The 14,888-nt window shown below is 35.3% G+C and overlaps 1 protein-coding gene across 3 annotated transcripts in view; it reads left to right on the forward strand.

Annotated features, from left to right (window-relative positions):
• LOC115441495 (ADP-ribosylation factor 6) overlaps positions 1-14,888 on the forward strand; it is a 53,522-nt gene that overhangs the window by 24,916 nt on the left and 13,718 nt on the right. The window lies entirely within an intron of this gene.

Genomic DNA, 14,888 nt, shown 5'->3' on the forward strand with positions numbered 1-14,888 from the left:
CAGTGGAATACCAAACGATACTTTGTAATTCATGTTGTTGCATGGGATTTATACTGTTAATGGGCGGTCGTTTCGCTTACCATCAGGCGAACGGCAAAATCGTCTCGTCATTCAAAGCAATAAAAAAAAATACAAATTACAATAAAAGTCAGATATAGGAATCAGTGAGTATGCTTTTCATTCAAGCTGTTATCTTATCACTCGTAGTTTAAGTCCCAGAAACATGTGTGGGCGCAGAAATACAACTAACGACATTATCAAAGTACAATAAATATAATATCGTTTTATACAAATGTATACTTAATGACTTTGTTTCGAATATTTTATATTCGCCTTGGCATTTCTAACAATTAATAATATACTTAATGTTTCATAGAATTTGTAGTATGGCTTCGTTTGCCAGATTCTTTTCACCAGTCATCAAATGTGTCTTGTGTCTGTGTTTTAATAAATTTGGATATATGTGTGTTAAATTATTTATATCTATGTGACCTGAAACCCATATTTAAATTGTATTACATAATATAACGACATCCCAGGTCTGTATTCCCGAAGTAAGCATTTTCACGAAGTTTTTTTCTCCTACGTTGTAGGCGAGTCTAGGTTGTTTCTTAATTGCGCTAAAATTACAAACTTTTTACTTGTCAGAAGTAAAAAAATTTTTTATAATTTTTATTTCAGGATTTTGGTCGTTATTTCACGACTATCTCGCTCCGTACGTCCACTTTTACCCATGCCTACCAACTTCTAGATTAGCCCAAAAGGTACAGAATAAGCCCATTGTAATGAATTAAACATATCAATAGTTATAATGTATTATAACTATTGAAATCCTATTTCGAATGCTTTGATCAGTTTTCAAGCAACGATGAACAATAATAATTATTATTATTAAACTTAGATGAGGAAGGTTAAATTCAAAATTATATCGAATATATAATTTGTAAACACGGTAATATTTTAAATACGAGTTACAAAACTGTTACATATAGAATATAATGTATTACTAATGATGTCATATCAACTGTGTAGTTATTGAAACATACAGACAGCCGTTTCGAACACAATACAAAAATGATATCATTTCCCGTACATTCATGAAGTCATCTGTACAGTGAGCGTATACTTTTCCGTTGTCAACGAGACTGTGAGATAAGATTTTATTATTGTTTTGTATAATCTCGGCTGATTAGTAAGCCTAGCCAATGTAATACAGATTTGTTGAATTGATAATGTATCTATGTTACATTATGACATGTTGTAATTTATATTATCATGTTGAGATATCGTAAAATCACTTTTCAGACGACGTTTCAAGATTTTTTGGGTGGTCCAAAAGAACCACTCCTACTAGCATAATTAGTATTGACTGCGAGCGAACATTGTCTTCAGCTAGGCTGTGGGACTTAATACTGTAAAAATTAAATTATTCCACATATAATACAACTTCGTTTTTAAAATGTATGGTGAACAGTCATATTAACCTATCAATGAAATACATTCCAAGATTCTTTATTAAGCTAAATCAATTGTAGCTATTAAGAATCGGGATAATATAATTAAACACATGTTTTACCAATGTGTCATTATTGATCGTGAAGTCTAATTCTTGCTAAGCCAGTTGTTTTATCACAACAAATAATTTGAGTGTTAAAGAGACAAGCACAATATGCCGATTAAAAATATTAATATTATATTTAATTTAGTACATCTTTTCGATATATTTTATAGGTATTTCTAACAAAGTACAGCGCCAATCAAGTTGGCACAACGATCGCGGATAGGGTGAGCGTGAAAAATTAAATGTTGGGAGTAAAAAACTAAACGGAATGAATGCAGTGCAAAACGCCTGCACTCCACTTTCAAAACACATAAATCGTGTGTCGGTGAGTGTTGCCGTCTATTGCAGTAGCGCTAAAGGAAGCCAAGTTCTCTTCGCGTGTAGCTGATGGCATATGTGTGTCAGGGCACTTCTCGTTACATTCTACGGTAATGTCATCTAGGTTATCCGTCGATATAGTGAATTGGAGCAGTGAGTAGTCTGTTGTAGACTTTTTTTTTATTTGTGCGTGTTGTGTGAATGTTGTGATGTAATTTTAAATATACGATTGTTGCTTTGTTTGATCTTAGAATTTGATATCCTTTCTTGTCCATCCGCCTACATTGTTTTGGATATAAGTCCATCTCGGTTAAGTATACGTTGTACATATTATTTTTAAGATGTTTCAGATATTTCTGTGGAGGATATAACGGCGGTCGTCCAGGAGATATCATTAGATATTATTTAGTGTCAGTACATAGCATGGAGTACCTCCTGAGACTTTTAAAAATATCACACATATTAATACATGTTTTCTTTAAAATATATGTGCTTATAGGTAAAAACTCTGAAGTAATATTATATACATACAACTGTCTAAAACAATCTTATTCCCACAAAGAATTAATTAAGTATAGTTAATGCACATTTTCGCTTTCCATTTCAAAATAAGTACAAAAATAATACGCGGATGGTGAAAGTCGGCAAGTCGGATTCACTTTCTCGCATAACCTTTACGGTAATTTAAGTTTTAACCAAGATTGTGTATTGAACGTTAACTTTTTCGTCCATTTTATGGCCTCGGAATTCGGTGGCGTTTGTTTATGCAAGTGCTTTATTGCTTTGAAATACTACGTGAGTTCACTTTATTTAAATTACTTTGCCAAATTTAGCGTTTTTATAAACAAGGGGCTAGTGATGGATGTGCCCATTCGCTGCAGTACACTTTTGAGAATTGTATAGTCATAGTCATCAATAAGTTTATAAATAAATCATCATATTTATCCACAATCTAAATATCATTGTTCAGTTTCTTTCAGGTTTGCGTAATGTAATCTGCAAAGGTCGCTACATCTGATATGCCAACATTACGACAGTACTATAAATCCCACATTCTAAGACAAAATACTGATTTGCCTAATTGTATAACGTCATGCAAGTAGCTTTTAAGTGCCATTAATGATGTGGATACGAGGATTAATAACTGGACAAGAAGTAAGACCGCACTGGAAAAATATGTCATAGAATTCGCAAAATCTGGGTGGCATGTCACTGTGGAAAGGTTATAACAAACATTGAGAATAAATAACTCCCAACTGTATCCGTAAATTGCTTCACATATTATTTGGTTGCAACAGTAATTCTAAAACAATTCACAAGTCTTGGCATGGTAATAGTAGCGAGTTGTTAAAAGTGGAGACGGTCGGATAGATCCCCGCAAAAAGAAAAATGTTTGTATGATCAATAGTTCCAGAAATATTTGCCCCAGTGGCTCTATACTGGTTTTGAGAAATCGAAAGTCTCTTGTGTCGTATATAACTAACCATATCTTAATAGGTAGTTTGCACTATTTAATATGGTTCGTGGTCCTATATTAGAGAAGTGGAACTTCGCTTTAGATATCGTTGGACCCACAAAACAGCTAAACGGTACGCGTATATTTCAGTCACGCTTGGAATATTGGGGCAAGATAAATCTAATTTGGGAAAAATTCGTAACCCTCTGCATTGTTCGCAAGTTTCGTCCCCTATCCGCCCTGTACTAATAAATACGCGGTCCTGTCGGTAAAGGGCCGAAGCTATAAAAGGCAGTTGTGTCCAATGCTATTAGTTTGCGTGCATCGTATGAGCAACGAGCTGTCAGTATAAGGCTAGTATTGTAGGTTTTGGTGGAAGCGAACGACACGAAACCATTCTAAAATACTATGATTCATATGATATTGTCCTACTATGTATCTATCACCAAATTGCTACGACTATGGAGTGAGGGAAGACGAACACCATATTTTGTCGGAGTGGTGCGGATCCGACCTTAGATTTTAGATAATAATATAGGGGATATAATAGAATCGATTCCTGCGTTCACAGGGGCTAGGGTTGTGATAAAAAGTAATTTGGGAGTATAAGGGGAAGTGAGTAGGAGCTAATCAGATGATATAGTCGTAACATACGACAAATCATAAATAAAGATATAAGTAATAAAAGCGTGTTAATAATTTATAACCATGTCAAATAAACTTTATTATGGTTGGTCTATTTTCGCTATGAATCCGACGGTAACGAAACCTCCATTAGACAGATTCCCGTATACGAGAATTCACAGGGGCAGCCAAGAGTCGGAAATTAGGTGAAGTGGTTACAGTTTATAAAGTTAGAATGGCTGACCATGATGCTATCGGACGTCTTCACCAATGCTAAAAGAAACACTATTATGTTTTTTAAAGGAAAAAAAAATACTAGCACAAACAGTCTTGAATTAAAAATATTTACACATGAAAGCAGTTTAATATTTTCAGTAAATTCGATACAAAAACACTTGTTAAATAAAATCTCTCGAACATTTTTCGTGCTCAACGTCCGTCACAATAACTCAGCAGAGGTGAAGCGATTCGATAAATTACGTAATGTCTTGCGAGGATTTAATAGTAGGACCCGTCTTAAAAATAAGGCTATTCGCTCTCTGCTTGATGTTTTGGATAGATGTGGTCAATCATTTTGATGGATCGTTGACGTCGGTCGGAAGGACCCAAGGGATGAAAATAATCGAAACAGGTTGTGATTAATACATAGATAAATAGGCGAAAACGTGCATAAAGTTTTGAATAATTTAAAACATAAAATGATTTCTTATGTTGTCGTGAATGTTAGACATCGGAATAAAATTACTTTTCGAATTTTATCGGTGTCTTTTTAATAGTATGATTATTTACCTATATTTAGATATTATGATTAATTTATTATTATATATATTATTAATATTTATGTGATCTATGTACTGATGTATGTAGTCTTCAACGTGTTGATATTGATGATGAAGGAAAGGTCGCATCATCTGGAATGTTTTAATTGAAAACATATCTTATTATACAGCTAAATTACGTAAATATTTTGTGACTATTGCTGCTTAACTTTTACGAGAACCTGAACTGTCAGACCTACATCAGATAGAAAATGTTAATGACAAATGGTTTTTATTGTAGCTAATAGTATTCGTAACGGGATAAATAATATTAAATTATTTTATATATTATTCATAATATTTAATATTGAGAATAGTTAAACGTTATTTGCCAAATGCAGTTAGTGCAATAAGTTAAATGTTTGTAAGGATTTAGGTGGTGTGAGACCAAATTCGTTCTTTGAGTTTCTGACACTCAACTCTTCGGACATTCTAGTATTAAATGAGATTGTCGGTTCTGATTTCAAAGTCGAAGAACATCGGCTTCATAAAATTATGAGGTACATTTTTCGTCTATATTACCACGAACCAATACAAGACTAATGAAATGTCTTAAAATAGTCTCTTTAATGAAAGAGAATGCTCAAAGGGAGAATTATTGATTCCGAAAAATGTTCAGGTTCCAGGAAATTAAGACTATTTTATGGAACAACATCTTCAATTTCTTGGAAATACCAAGACGTGGTTTTATGATATAACTTGGTATCATAAAATATTATCTTCCTGACAACGTGACCCCTCCCCTTCGCAGTCGCCGTCTCGACGATCCCCTTTTTTACATGGATTATATTTACCGTTTTAACATCGCAAAATGCTGTGGAGATGTTTCACGATTGTAGGCTTTGGCTATTTTTATTTAAAATTGAATTTTATTTTCGGTTTTAGTAAGATGATTTTAGAATATACTGTAACTTGTCGGATTTCTAAGAATACTATTTATATCTGAAATTGGATGCAACGGGAAAAGCTTTTAATATTAGTTTCCTGTTTGTTCTAATAATGACTCTAAGACCAAGCAGTACCTAATTTTTATGTGGACTCGTTCAAAATGCCAGCGTTAAATCTATTACATATTTTAGTTGTTGATACATGATATAGCTCAAACATTTAAGGTGACGAATAAGAATAAGAAAAAATCCCAACAATTTTTCATCTAAAAGCGCAGACTAGTTTTACACTCAGCGCTCCATGGCCGGTCATTTAATTCTCGTTTGGTAGCGCAAATTCGTTAAATAGTTAGCTGCTTCGTCAAACTAACATTTCAAACTTTACCTTGTCCCGTTCATGTATAGTGCTGTTACGTGTTTTTGATATTGTTCGTAATGTTTTAATCAGAAAAAATGGCACACGCGGAGCGAAATTTTAATCGGGATCGTAAAATGCTAGTCATCTTCACCGTCTCCGCCTTATTACCAATTAATTAATGCGGAATTACCGGTAGCATATTACCGCAATTTTACTAAGTAATAGGTGGGGTTCGTGTATACGAGATTCGTCTGAGTAAGTTACCCAGTTACTGCCGTATTGTCTAGTCATTTCTTATAAAAAGCAGCAGCATTGTGTTCTTACTGTTTTATCTTGGTTTGAAAGACATTGTGGTCAGTGTAATTACTGGGCATTATAATATCCGAGGGTGTAGAGTGGACGCAGGATGTACGGCTTTGTAATTTTAAAGGCATTTGATCCATTAAGTCGTGAATTTTACCATCAGATGAACAGCTTAATCGTCTGGTAATTTATTTTGTTGCAAAAAAAGGCATGCTGGCAACATCCCATGTGAATATTATAAAAAATAAAATCTACTAATACATTCCTAAAAATACGTAACAATACGTTACATGAAATCGGAATTACTTCTTCATACTCAATTCGCAATCACGTAACATGTTCTAACCATTACCATTTATTATTATTGTGTGTTTTGTTTGTTGGCAAAGTGATTGGCTTGCGTTACGACGTCGTTTTGCGGTGAACATAGTACGTAATACACAATGTGTTTCTTTATACATTGTCTGGTGATTACTTATAAAAGATTTTAGTATTATTTTTAATGTATTTCCGCTATTGATTAGAAAGTTTGCTATGCTTGCTTGCTTATCTTTTACTAGTTAGAGCTAGTAGAAGATATATGTAACTTTGAATCGAATCATGCAGGGCGAAGAAGAAGATACCGACTTATATTAGCCAGTAGGCTACGAATACATATTTGATACGGTAAAATATATATAAGAATGGTTACCACTTGTCCAGTTTTCGTCTGGAATTGTTATTGCGACATTACGCTTCCCCTCCTTAGTATGTACCCAACGGGCGTACTTTAATGGGAACTGATTATTCGACACGATTCTTGTATTAGTTTATAGGAATGGGTTAGGAGATCCGTAGTAGGCGCCATTAATAACGATATTTTCAATGTTCCTTGCTACGTACATTCGATTAAAGAACTTACCTTGATTTTACTTGTCGGCGCACATTTTTCACACATGTTACCGAAATATATTTGACGGCAACTCTCTGGGATATCAATCTCTTTCCCTCTCTCTCTCTCGCTCTTTTTCTCAATCTTGAGCAAATCAATCGTGTTAACATAAAGTATTGCACAAACTGATTTCCAATCCCAAGACCTACTCGTCCACAGCACATATACTGACTTCAAGAAGGCGACCAGCCTTTTGTCTTTATAAACATATAACACGCACGGTGTGCAAATAGATCAGGCAGTAGTCAGTATTTGTTCAAGGCTACAAAGGACACAATGAAAGCATAATCTCATATTCATATCAAATAGACACTGGGCTATTAATATTCACGTCCCACATTCACCGAACCTCGTCCGCCCCGTCTGGCCTAGTTGGTAGATTTTACAAAACTATACCGAAACATCTGCCCCTCGCGTAGCGCCGGCGGTATGTTTATTTTTATACAGTCCCATTGTGATATTTCCATTTAGGACGTAGTCACATCCTATTCGGATTAAATCCACGCCGCTGAATGCGTTAAAAATCAAATACAGGTGCATTTGTTTCGGGCGAATTGACTTCACTGCACCTGATGGTGAAACAATGACAGTAACAAAGATGTTGCGTCTCTTTATAGTCGCTAAAAATTTGCTGGCTTATTTTGCCGAATGTATAGGTAGATAGCTACTTAACAAAATGACATACGATGATGGTGGGTCTGTCATGTTAAAGTATAGTAGACGCCTTAGTGTAAATGGAAATTTTAAGCAGCGCTAGCTTTATTCCCTTGTTTTTTTTATTACTGTTAGCTATTTGTTACGTATCCCCTTCTCTGAGGCAATATTCTTATTCTATCTTTTTTTTCTCTTTGTTATCTAAAATTTTTAATAGATATAGTTGCAGCTTACGGACAATGGTTATAAGCAGCTGAGCGAGTTGTCGTCTTATTTAGTGGTATAAAATAATAGCGTAAGAACAACGACTGTTAGTGCTTAGTTTGCTGTCCACGGTTGACTCATACATAGTTATGTACGTACCACGCAATTAGTACGAAACAAAACGCCCTGTCTTTGGGATAAATATGATGTAACTAATTTTAGTAGTAATTTTATGTATCTATATTTCGTAGAAATTTAAATCGATGTTTTATGTTGCTAGTTAATATATCATAGGCTACTTTAAAAAACTGGGTAATTATAACAGTCCTTCATCCTTTTTAGGCGAGCCTGGGCATATATCCAGGCAGTCTAGGTCAAAGGCGGTAGATCTCACCAGTTCCTAACCAATTTATACAAGAACTTGTTACTGCATTTAATCCAATGACACGTATCTATTGTCGTTGCTAGGGCTTCTGTCGCTTTGATCGAGAGCATCGGCTGAGCATGCTTACGCGATCTAAACCGTACAAAGTAATAAATACATCCAACAGTCACACACGCTCTGAATCCACACTAAATTAAAAATCCTGTTGTGGGTATCAGGAATTATGAAGGATTTCGGTCCCATCCATACTTATTAACCTGAAGGAAATGTTTGTTAACCACAAAAACGTGAGCCAGTGCAAATGAAACTCGCGCCCCTTCCTTTTTTGCAGTCGGCTCCTCGCACTCTGCGCAAATGAAACTATGAAAAAGAATGCAGGTTCTTTAGAGTTCATCACTCCCTAACACATTTACGATCATCTACTTATAAATGGCAAAAAGCCAACTAGAATCACATTTAATTTAAAGTTCATATAAAGAAAATGTTAGTTTTAAGTGAAATTGCCTTCGCTGTAGATGCGAATTCTTTAGATATCCACGAGGAACTTTTAATTTTCCTCGGGCTGAAAATTGTTCTGCGTTAGTCGTGTTTTCTTTGTGGCAATTGTTTGCGAAATTGAAAAGTGCAGTAACCAACAAAATATTATGCAGCTGCCTCTTTTCTTTCTAGTGTTCACTAGATTTGTCTGCTATTGATTGCTCGACATTCTGTTGATAATTGAATTCAATACTGTCTTTATGGAAACATCATTTTTCTTGTCTTCAAATAAACTCGAATCATCAATCATTAATCTCATTTCGGCCATGTTCATGATAGTTTGGAGCTGTGAAAATTATTGTTTTCAAGGATTAAAATGTAAGATTAGCAAAACATTAGAGATAACTGTATAAAACAATTCTTCCAACCAACCTAACAGAGCCTCGTATAACACAATACTGAAATGAACATTGGCGAAACGTAGCTAACGAAAACTAGCTTTGGCTTACAAATGGACTTCAATAGAAAAAGGAATAAGTTAGTGTTTGAATTGTACCGTTAGCGATCGGCTGACATGGTCGCGGTCGACGAATGTTTTTTTTTCTCCTCACTAACCTACTAAGGAGTCGTGCTTGCAGACTGGTTTTGCAAGGTGACGACTGACAAGCGAACAAATAAAATCTTGACTTCAATTTCGCGCCTAGTTTTAGTGGTAATGTCTTTTATTTAGATTACTTGATGTCAAATTGGAATAAAAAATGAATATGCTGCTGAATTAGGGTTACGATGATCTTTACATCTATGGTGTGGAAAATGTCGAAATAGTAATATATATAATCAAGTAAGAAATCGTATATCGCGAATTAATTGTCGAATAATTAAATCGTTGGATATTTAATAATTTACTATTGTAGGTACTAAAACTGTTGAACAATAATTTATTATCAGAAATTTTATATTAAAAGTACCTAATGTATCTGAATTTGTTAAATTATTTCATTCTCTCAATTTGTCTTCCCGCTCACTGAAATAATCTAAAAATAAACTTATACTATAATAATAAAATAGTTCGTAACATCTGGCGACATTAAAGGATACAATTTATTTCTAAATATTTTTTCGTTTTGTAATTTTATAACGGTCTTTAATTTTTTCTCTTTAAGTATTCTTCGAGGGAAAATGAGCGTTGTATAAAAAAAGGAAAGGAAATTGTACCTATTTTACTACATTGTGAAAATAGTCTACAGACAGTCTTGAGTAAAATATCAGCGTTAGAGATAAAATCCACACAGTTCTAATTAAAGTGTTCTATTTTGGCACTGCTTGTTCGGGAATTAATTGATAACTCCCGCTGTCTGTGTGTACGTGTAGGGATGTGGCGGTTTTAGTAATAAAATATTCGGCTTCATTAATTCAAACCGAAATTAATTTTCATAAATTATCACATGATGTAAATAGTGTTGCCAGTTCAGTTTTTCGATGTACCGAGTCTGGAATACAAAAAGGAAGACTAGGGTGGAAATACCATTTACCACCCACGTTTCTCCCTTTTTTCTCTCGTTTCGTTGATCAGTCATCTTTCCATTTATTTATGCTCTATTTATTTTTTGCTGATGTCTCTAATTAACGATTTCAATATCAAACCTGATTGAATTACACGTACAATTTACGTTATTTTGATTTTAGTCTATTCTAATTTTAATCTTAGCCATTTCAATTAGTATAAACAGAATACTGGAATCATTCTCATCACTACTACACAATGATTCGGCCACCTGGCCTTGATCCAACGCGTTCGAATAATTACTGAAGTTTACTTAACACTATTGTACAACGTATCGCATTAGTTTGTGAATCATACGCGGGTTATTTGCATTAAAAGTCTGTCCATGTGATTTCTCGTATTTTTTTTGTGATAATGGTGGCGTTATCAAAGTTTGGTTAAGTGAGTTGGAAATGCAGATAGTGGATCGTGGTCGTGGATATTTTTCTCTAATCGGAATTGTAAAAAACAATAAATATTGGACCTGAATGAATCACGACGAAAAGAAATATCGTAGGGTAAATAATTGGATAATGTAAAACGATAGTTGTATAAATGACAATATAATTGCCTTGTTTTATATTGTCAGGAAAAATTTTGCCAGATAATTTTAATCTGAGGGTTGAAAATCAGCCCCTGAAGACGTAATATTTAGAGGGATTCGCCAGTATCAGAGACTAAAACAGATACTCATTAAATTTCACCGTAGCAGTGAGATGGGATCGATAAAAATGATTAAATGGAACTGGAGAGGTGTATGATTGGCATCGTGCCAACCGCCTGCAGGCGAAGTGGGTGAACTACAAGAGGGTACCACCGGTGTAACGATATTAAATTTGTTTTGAAAATTTGACGAGAAATTTTATGTTTCGAATATTAATTGAGATTCGTTTTGTTTTGCTACCGAATTGTAATCTTATTTAATTATTTAATATGTCGTGTGGATATATTTCATTTTTATTTTTGGAATTCACTCCAATGGGGTGCAGTCTTGTAAAATCATAATATAGAATTGTGTCGATTTTCAGGAGAAGGGACGCAATGTGTATTATTCGCTCAATCTAACACCATTTAATCACTCGCTCTAATAATCTTAAAATCAGGGCCTTGAAACTGCAATGTTGTTGCTCGTAACAGAAATTAACAAATTGATGTTATCTATTTAGCAAAATTCCTGCCTGTGAAATTTTTGTTACTCATTTTTTCGTAATCAATAAGCTGACATCAGTATATGACGCACAAGGTTTACATTAGGGCGTAAACATTTATCGTCCGGTTCTACGGGTGATTCTCTGCTAAAACTTATCAGTTTAGCAATTGGCCTGCCGGAGGAAATGATGTGGAAATGGTTAACGCCCAAAGCGTTGACCCGACGGAAATGGAAGGGTCAGCCCTCGCTGCCATGCCGAGTTTTAAGTATAACGCTTGCGACCTTCTTGATCTGGGCTATGGTGAGACATTGCCCGCTGATGCGTGATAAATGTGCATTTGAAAGTCTTAAGACGAATGTGATTGGTAGTTTCATCAATGAAAAGCCTAAGTGCAGTTTGAGATACTTTTAAAGGTCTTTGAGAAGGTTGTTGGAGTAAACCATAAAAAATATAAAGCACTGGCAAATGGGCCTGCGAGTAACATAACCACAATTACTCATAGATTGTTAAGACACTGTTTTAAGTTTATTCAAGCGGCTGTTGATTAAACTGGATGCAGTTATCGTTTGATTTAAATAAAAGTTTTTCCTACGGATCCACCGGTGTCTAAGGCTGTTACATCATTTATACGTCACGGAACAACGGCATGCGTTCACTTTTACATCGCATCTTCGGAGGTGGTGCCTTGTCGAATTGTTTTTTCAACGGCACATGAATTATTCAAGCGTGTGCTTCTACCGTACGCAATTGAAGCGGTATTACGTTGAAGGCCGAATGTTGACGGCATTGTTTTGGGGTGTTGTCTGTTTCTCCGCGATTTATTTTGCCGGCTTTGCCTTAATGGTCTCTTATCTTTTGGACGACGGCAATTCGTTTGATAAGCAAAGTTGCAAAAATGCTTTTGTTAGTCACTCAGTTCTGCTAGACGCCTCGATACTATGTGCTTGTATGTATAGTCTATAGTACTATAGATCTCATCAAAGAAAACTTGTACTACTTTCGACGGTCACGAGATTTATTTTTATGGTTGATTTCAAGATGTGGCTTTGCATTGTGGGCACCTTCCACTCTGACTTTATATGTAATCAATACCTACATGTGGCGAGGGTGAAATTTTCAACAGGCAACCCGAGGCAAAAAAATGCCTTAGTTAACATATTATCGCGACCAATTTAACATAAAACAAAAACTATGACACGTGAATAAATCTAAAAGGGAAATATGAACTCTTTGCCACTGATATCTGCCAAAAAATGTCATATCCATCATTCGTTTTGCATGCGGGCAGGAATCTCTCCCCACGAATACAGCAAGGAATCCGCCCAAGAGTACGTTTTCCGACCCGTTCGAGTGAATTGAACGCGCGGATGTACCCTCTTTACGTTTTTACGACGCCGCGGCGCACCGTTAAAGCTTTATTTTGTTTATCGACCAAATAACTAGGGAACTGATGCAATCGATACACTCGATGTTCACGATTAAGTTTTGTTCGGATGCGTAACGTGATGCGTGTTTACTATGTAACAATTTGTTGTTTACTTCAGACTGTGTTTGCTTGTAATAGCAAACAAAATTTTGTTTAAACAAGCCCCTTGCGTAGCCTAATATAAGAAGTAAGCTCAGATTTTGATATTGATTAGTGTAAGGGCTTACCGTCTAAAATAATATTTATTGGAAGGGTTCAGATCTATATTCAAGATAGCCAATATATTGAGTGTTGCTTATATATTTTGTTATCAATAACCTATCTTATCTTTGTTTTTTCTCTCAATATATTTGATGTAAGGAAGAATGTAATAACGGAGCGATTAGTCAATATACTGATAACCTTTATTATTAAGGGAGATCATGATTATAATCTGAATTTGAAGCTTACACGAAGTTTTTAAAGGCCATAATTATATGATAACAGCTGTTGCTCGTAGCTTCGCCCGTGGAAAAGAGGTTTTCCGCAAGAGCCTCACTTTTTACTGGGATAAAAAATAAGGTTTGATGTTAATCCATAATCTGGTCTATCTTTATACTAAATTTCATTCGTATCCATTCTGCATTATCCTATGTTAACTTTTGACAAATATACATATTTACAAATTACAAAAAAAATATAAGATTTCAAATACAGCTTTGACGTCCTCTCACTAGGTAGAGAGACATCCTAGTAAAGGTTGCAGGAACCCGCTAGGCTTTTTACAATAATCCAAAAAATTCTAGAAGTAGTCCATGTTCAACACTGGACTTCCAAAGGCTGAAGGGGGAGAATAACGATATTCCTTGATTGCAGAATATACTAATCCCATAAGATATTAGTGTATTGTCTCAAGCGAAACGCCAGAGATTTTACACATCACTGGAAAGCAAAAGCAATTTTCTTAGCGTATACACGGTCCAACAGACGTGTCGCGAAGCGTGAAACCGGCCGGCGGTATCACGGTGAGGGCCCTCGGTCTCGCGTTGGGTTGGCCACGATATGTAGGCCATCAAGTGGCCGGTTGACTTAGATTTGGGATGTTCGATTCTAGCACGTATTGCGTATGCAGCAATGCCTATACAATATATATAATTCGCACTAAAGTGACCTAATTCAAAAAGACGATTTGCAAGAAACAAATAAAAAATATTTGATAATAATATAAAGGGCTATTGAATTGGGCGGTCGCAGCGAAAGTGAGAATCTGTTTCAATTCTATAATTGTCTTTTTCATGTCATAGGTATATAGAGCATGCTTTGGAAGGTCGCTTTTAAACAAAATCAGAAAATATATTAACTTTGAGTTAGGTCACTTTAGTTCTAAGGTTGCGCGATATGAAGTATAACGCCCCTTCAGGCCCCTAAAACAAACGTCGCCATTTTATATCCGTGTATTGGGAACCTATTGTCGGTAACCTGACAAAATTCCCTACTACAGGCTGAAATTAATCAGAAAAACTATGTATCACTTTGTCCTGGGAACAGACCCTAAAACCTCTAGAAATCGTATCGTCTACCTACGCAATACAACTACTCAATGGAGGCAGTCATGCCAGGGCCCTTATTCTGTATGATATTGTAAACGCGTAACGCGGCCGTGTCATGTTATCTTCGAGAAATGTGCGTGGAATGGTATTCTGTAAGCCAAATTTCTATAGTCCTAAACATGATGCGTTGTGTTACGTGCTTGTTACGCACTGTTAAAATAACGTGCGGGATAGAGAATAAAGCCCCAGTATAGTTGTAAATT

Source organism: Manduca sexta, chromosome 25 (assembly GCF_014839805.1).
Source record: "Manduca sexta isolate Smith_Timp_Sample1 chromosome 25, JHU_Msex_v1.0, whole genome shotgun sequence".
NCBI lineage: Eukaryota > Metazoa > Arthropoda > Insecta > Lepidoptera > Sphingidae > Manduca > Manduca sexta.